This window comes from Cibotium barometz, chromosome 1 (genome assembly GCF_041138505.1).
Source record: "Cibotium barometz isolate CiBa-2024 chromosome 1, ASM4113850v1, whole genome shotgun sequence".
NCBI lineage: Eukaryota > Viridiplantae > Streptophyta > Polypodiopsida > Cyatheales > Cibotiaceae > Cibotium > Cibotium barometz.
Genome location: NC_141046.1, coordinates 61,131,345 through 61,138,268, shown reverse-complemented (window position 1 = coordinate 61,138,268; position 6,924 = coordinate 61,131,345).

Below are 6,924 nucleotides of genomic sequence, written 5' to 3'. Positions count from 1 at the left end.
TCTATGGTAGAGAACAAGGCTTTTGTCTCATGGGCAATAGAAGTTAATGTAGAACCTTTAGGTAGTAGAGAAAAGCAATTTTCTATCCTCAAAACTACTTTTTGAGAAAAAGTGGGTTTTTCTAATCTTAATCCTGATCATAATCCAACCGAATTACATTAATCCTCTATTTGAGAGCATTAGCATGCTATTTTCAGTTTTTGGAGTTATTAATCATGCTAGATCTCTATAATGGATGACTATAGGGCTTCCCAAGCATTATAATGTATTTTTAGCCCAAAAACGTCCCTTTTATGTGTGTCTACAAGCCATATGCTATAAATTACAATTTTGATGAATATTTGGACCTAAAAATACTTGGAGATAGCTAAAATTCCACTTTTTTAATCCGTAGAATTAATTTATAAATTTTGGCTATAGGAAATTTCTTAGCCAATAATTGTGAGATTCTAGAGAATTCTTCATAGCCAAAAGTAGTTTTTAGTAATTATATGAAATTTTAATCTCCCAAAATGCTTAAAAACTAGTTTAAAATCATGCTTTTGCATTAGTTTTGTAATTTTGTAAACTTCTAAAAATTACCCAAATCATAGATTAGAGATTCTTATAGGTTCCCTAACCTTGAAAGTATTTTTCATAACCTTATTGGACTTTTAAGAAACCAAAATTCTAAGCTTAAAATTTTATTTTTAGGCATCTAAAAATAGGTTAATTAACTCTAGGTATTTCTTTATTCATATTTCTGAATCTCAGTAGGTTCCTCATAAGTTTTTCAAGATTTTTATAATTTTTAGAAATTTTACTGATTTAAATATTTTTTGGGGGGCTAAAACTTTTCTAAAAGGTAGTTAAAAATAAGAGAAATAATCTTAAAAATAGTAGAAAATTAAGAGTCAATATTTTAACAATTTACAAAGGTTTTGGGTCTAGAAATATTAGTTTGAAACCACTATCAGGGCCATCTCTATCATGGAACAAATTTAATTAACAACCGTTTAAGTCTTAAAAAATACTAAAAAAAAGCTATAGAAAAATCTCAAATGGTACTAGGGTCAATAAATTAGAGCTAAATAATGGAGTGGGACCTTTTAGATAAGAGAATAAAATTTTTAAGCCGAGGTATTAAGAATAAGATAGTTTAATTGAAAAGAGTTCTAAAATGCATATAGTTCGAGTTTAGTTAATTGAACTCAATCTAATCCTCATAGATTAAGAAAAATAGAATCATCTTAAGAAATAACCAAAGGAATAAATCAAGACTAAAAAATAGTTATGATTGACTAACATAACTCTAAGTAGATTTTAGAAGAATTTATTTTCCAAAAATTGGCATTGATGGAGGTATTAGTGGAGAAAGATTTTCTTCTTCATTTATGGAATAGGAAGAATGAGAATTAGGATATTGTTTCCCAAGCTAATGTGCATTTTTGAGTGATGGAACGTTGTTCCTTATCTTTAGGTCCTGGAAAGGTAAATCCTATTAAGAGTTATAGAAATCGTGAGAGGAGCGAAATCCATGAGTTGGACTACTACAAGCTATTTTCCTTTGAAAATAAGAAAAGACTCCTAAATAGTATTATGCATCATCATATAAGGGACTAGCTATGGTGAGACACCCTTAGACAAACATCATCATAAAAATAAAAGAACTCCTAATAAATAGTGACTATGCATTAGCATATATGGGGGATTAGCAAGGGGGAGACACCCTTAGACAAAAATATGAATAGTTAAGGGGCATGGTCCATATTCAAAATATGAAAGACATCAACTAAATTTGATCAATATTCCCATGTAGCTTGGAGACCCAATTTGCTGCAAACTATCTTCAAAGATGCGAAGCCACCCACTTCTCTATGAGATGGGCATGTTGAGTCTGCCAAGAGGATATCCTGACTGATATAGCCACTTCTCCCTTTGGGTTATGTCATAACATTATGTATCTCCCTTTTAAAGATACCGACTTATCAAATATTAATTGATAGTAAGGAATGAGCCTGATCATATCAATTATTAATTGGTAAGAGGGTCAAAGTTTAGAGAGGAGAACCTTAAATGCACCATACTTCCACCCATTCACCTAAACAACCAAAGCTGGTACGTTGCTATCACACATACTTTTAAGATTATTACTTTCAATTCCCTGCATATTAGAGTTGCCAAAGAGTAGAGCATTCCATGAGTAAACTTAATCATACCAAATAAGATCCTCTATTAGACCTAGAGGTTTACCAAGCAACAAATTTGATGAGGACACCGTAAATCCAAGAGTGGGAAAAATTGATCTATTCATTTTTCCACATAGCTCTCAATGTTAGGCACCCCCAAAAGTAATGCCATTGGCCCTCCACCTTTGTCCTACACATCTTGAACATGCTAGAAGATAGGAAGTTTGAAGCCCAAAAGTAGGCCCCCGTCAAAACTCTCCATAGAAGCCCCCCTCAAAACTCTCCATGGAACTTTGGAGCCCAAAACTCTCCATAGAATTTTGGAGCCCAAAGGTAGGGCCCCCTCAAAACTCTCCATATAAGCTTGGAGCCCAAAGGTAGGGTTTCAATAGAAAGGTCCAGGATTTTAGAGGGAGGGGGGTTTTCCTTGATGGCTTTCCCTCTAGTGATCCATAGATAAGCAATATTATGATATGAAAATATAGAGATTTGGTGTGAGGTTGAATGAGGGGTGTCCCTGCTCTTACCCATTACCAATCCTTACCCCCCCAAGCTTCATATATTCTAGATATGTTGATCAAAAATTCTTGTACCTTTTCTAGCATCACATTGAACATTACTTTGATTTGGAGTTCCTTCCTCCAACCGAAGGTAGGTCTATTCCAAAGTTCTTCCAAACGGATCAACTATTTATGATTAAATCTCTTGGTGGCCCCGTTAGAGTTTAGCATAGCTAATTGGGGGGGGGTGTTGGGGGGCCATTTCTTATGTGATGAAAATCTCCATAAAAAGGCCCTTATAAGAGACAAGATCTTCAACTAGTGACACTTTGAAGTTTAATAACAGACTGTAAAAGTGAACATAAGACAAAATAATGTACTTGATAATAGTAAGGCTGGCATGAAATGAAAGAAATACATTGTCTCATTTCTTGAGACCTAACCAAAACCCAATACACACTTTGTATCTACACTCTAAACATATTCTTAAATTTCTTTATCTCAATATAGAAAAGAATGTTTTTTTTTCAACTTCAATAGATGTATTGCATGAATATGTATTGTAAACCATATGCATTTTTACCTTGGAAAAAGCCTCACAACTTCTTAGAGTCGTAATATGTGTTGCAATAACACTTGTAAATAGCAAAGGATTATTGTAAGGAGTATTACAAGGGTTATTGTGACAAATATTTCAAGGGCACACTTAATGAGGTTTATTGTGAGGCTCGATGTTTTGACCCAAAAGTTTTACTTTTTAAGCCTCATAGTTCCCTCATCATAGTGCAATAATAACTTGAATCTCTCCATAAACTTATAAATCATTATGTCAAGAGCGTAAGTGTTAGATATATGGTAGTACTATACTATGAAGACACATACTCATATATGTGGATCTTCATAAGGCTCAAGATCTGCAAACTGCATTTCATCATCATCAGGTCCAAAGGGAGGCTGAGGTTCTCTAGACGCATCCACCACTCTTGGGTTTGCTGCCATGTTTTTCATTCCAACCTCTTGAAACTCGTTCGGCAATTCTTTCATTGCAGTGACTCGTTGTTGAATAAAACGAACTTGAACTGGATCTAGCTCAACAGCAACAACATTCCTTCCTTTTTTAAGAGCACTAATAGTGGTTGTTCCTAAGAAAAAAAGAATCAACATGGTAAAGCTCACTTAAATGAGCAATATAAAATATGTATTAAGTTAAGGTTGCATGATTACTTGTCCCCGCAAAAAGATCCATGATCCACTCTCCTTTTAAAGATAGAAGCTCAATTAAATCCATCATCAAAAGTTGTGGTTTTTGATAAGGATTCATGATCTCATTTGAATCACCAAAAAGATCCCTGAGCTTTCGACACACGCCTGGTCTATCAAAAATATTTGTTCGGTTAGGTTTCGAAGCAAAATTAAAATTTCCTTTACTGTTCGGACCTGCAGGAGACCAGAAACCAATGGTAGCAAACTCGGCAGTAAAAGAAAGTCTGTCAAGCTTATAGCCTTTGATGTTAGGCTTTGTCCTACAAAAGAAAAAGTTAGCCTTTGATGTTAGGCTTTGTCCTACAAAAGAAAAAGTTAGGCTTTAACTTAAGTTTTTATAACTTGCAAAAGAATCCTTGAAATTTAACATACCATATGCATAGCTGATGGACCATTTGATTGTCAACGAATTCTTTCTCTGCAAGCAGAGATTTGATCATGAGCATGAAAAATTACCAGTGCCCATGATTCAGCCGTTGTGACCTTTTTGCGTCGATGACTCTTTTATATGCACTTATACCATACTTTACTTCATCGTGTATTGAGTGTGGTGCCTTAAATCCATACGGAGCAATGGCTAAAGTAAAATGTTGTGCAGTCACAAACGATTCCATGTTCTCTACTTTGCCTTCATGAACAAAATATTGAACTGGTTCTGCAAACACATTATCTCATAAATGAAAATATTTGCCTCTTGAATGGTCTCCAAAGTTTGTGCCTCTTCTAATCTCTTCCGCTCTGCCCTTGCGCGACTCAAATGTTGCTCAAACTCTTGAGGAATGCTCTTTATGGAAGCACGAGGTGCTCGAGACTTGTTAAAATGAAAATAAGTAAACATTAAATGTATTCTAGAATACACATTGACTTGATTACAAAAATCAAAATCAATTTTTTAAAATATTTGATCTAAATTTTTACAAAACCTTCAAAAACACTTAAATAAAAAAAATCTATTCAAATATGTAGTTTACTTTTACTGCATTTTTGAAAAGATAAATAAAACGCTCTAAGGAGCTTGGCTGACTAGTGATGGGATGAAACATTTGAACCTCGTTCCAATCCTTGCAATTAAGTTTTTCAATCATGATTCTTTGCATATACAAGAAAGTCTTTTGCCTGTTTCAAAAAAACACAAAATGAAAAAACAACTTTACATGAAATAAAATAAGTAGATTTAAAAAGAAGAATTAGCAACGTACTGTTCTAATTCCTTTGCCATTTCATCGAGTGTCAAAGAACCTCCTTTCACTCGTGCCAAGATGGGTATGATAATATTTTTCTCGCGTATTCCTTGCATTGCTCGCCAATTCATGATACACATTTCTTCAGGAATTGGCTTCAAAGTGTCCTCATTCCCTGTTCCCTTGTCCTTTTGACTTCCAGGTGGGAGCTTTACTTTTTGCCCTTTGATTTTACCTTCCTCCCAAAGCTTGAAAATGTCTTCTTGTAGATCCCATATCTCTCCATCATGAAAGGCTAACTGAAAGAAATTGTCATGACCTCGAACATTTGTTTTTCCAAAGCATCCAGCTTTGCTTGACTTCTTTGTGACAAGGCCAACTTGCTCACAAAGCTTGATTTTGAAAGCTTCATCAACTTTATGACCTTGCTGAATATGATTGATCCACTCGTTGTGAAAAAATCTTATCTTTTGTAAGAAAGACATGGATAGTCGCATCTCGGAATCAATGTTGTGATCAAGGGCAAGTAGCTTTGCATCATCATCACCTAACCCAGCATAGACCCATGCTAGGACTGTCTTATAGCTCTCTACATGAGGATACTCTCAGCACATAACTCTTTTTTAGCAATGAGAGAGTGAGTTCCCCCCAAGACAAAGTATTTGTATTGATTGATTTTTGATCTCTCAAAACTCTCTTTCTTAACACAAGAAGACTTATCCACAAGAACAAGAAGGGGTAAAACATTTGTTGTTGGTTTCTCCTTCATCATTACTTTAAGATTACTCACATGTCTAGGGACAATGGTTCGAACTTCTAGTGGTATCTTATTTGAAACAGGATCTAATGGAGGACGTTCTATGTTAGACACTAGTAAAATTAAGGGTCTCTCATCAACCATATGAAACTTTTTGGCTTTATTTCTTATAGTATTAAGACCAGAAGATTCTGAAGGATCAGACTTTGGAGCTCCAGGTCCAGAAAGCAAAGTATCACTCACATCTTGAGACTTTGACCTAGAAGTCTCTTCAAGAACTTCAACATCTTCTTCTGAGTCATCTATGTCTGTACCTTCATTCTCTTCATAATCAGAATCATCAGTGGAGTGGTTGGAATTGTACAAATTGTCATGATGCTCTTGAAATGCTTCAGAAAAAGACTAAAAAAAAGAAAAAGAAAAAGTCATTCTAAGAAGAGGATTTGAAGACTTGATAGAGTGAACTTAAAAGTAAGAACCAAAGAGTAACTTATGCAAAAGTAAGAACACTTTAACCGTCTCTTTGTATACTAGAATACATGGTAAACTCATTAAACCAGACATAAAAATTAAGCCAAACTTCCTTCTTGCTAAAATTCATTCAAACTAAACAAAACAAACTTCTTGTATACTAGAATGCATTCTAACAAATGCTAGAGCAGACAAACTTCTTGTATACTAGAATACATACAAACTAGACTTGACTAGACCTCTAAGTGTTTCAAGATATGAGCTAGAAAGACAAGAATTAAATAGACTAAAAACCAAAGAATAGTTCTCAATGTATTCTAGAATACACAAAGATAAGAAGTTTTTTGAATTACGCGTATACTAGAATACATACAAACTAGACTAGACAAACTTCATGTTTATTAGAATACATGCAAACTAGAGTTGACTTGACCTCTACGTATTCCAATATATGAGTTGGAAAGACATGACTCAAACAAACTTGAAAAAGAATAACAGTTCTCTACATATTCCAGAATACGCAAAGATAAGAAATTTTTTTAACACTAATGAAAAAAAGGTCGAGAGAAAGACATCCATACCCG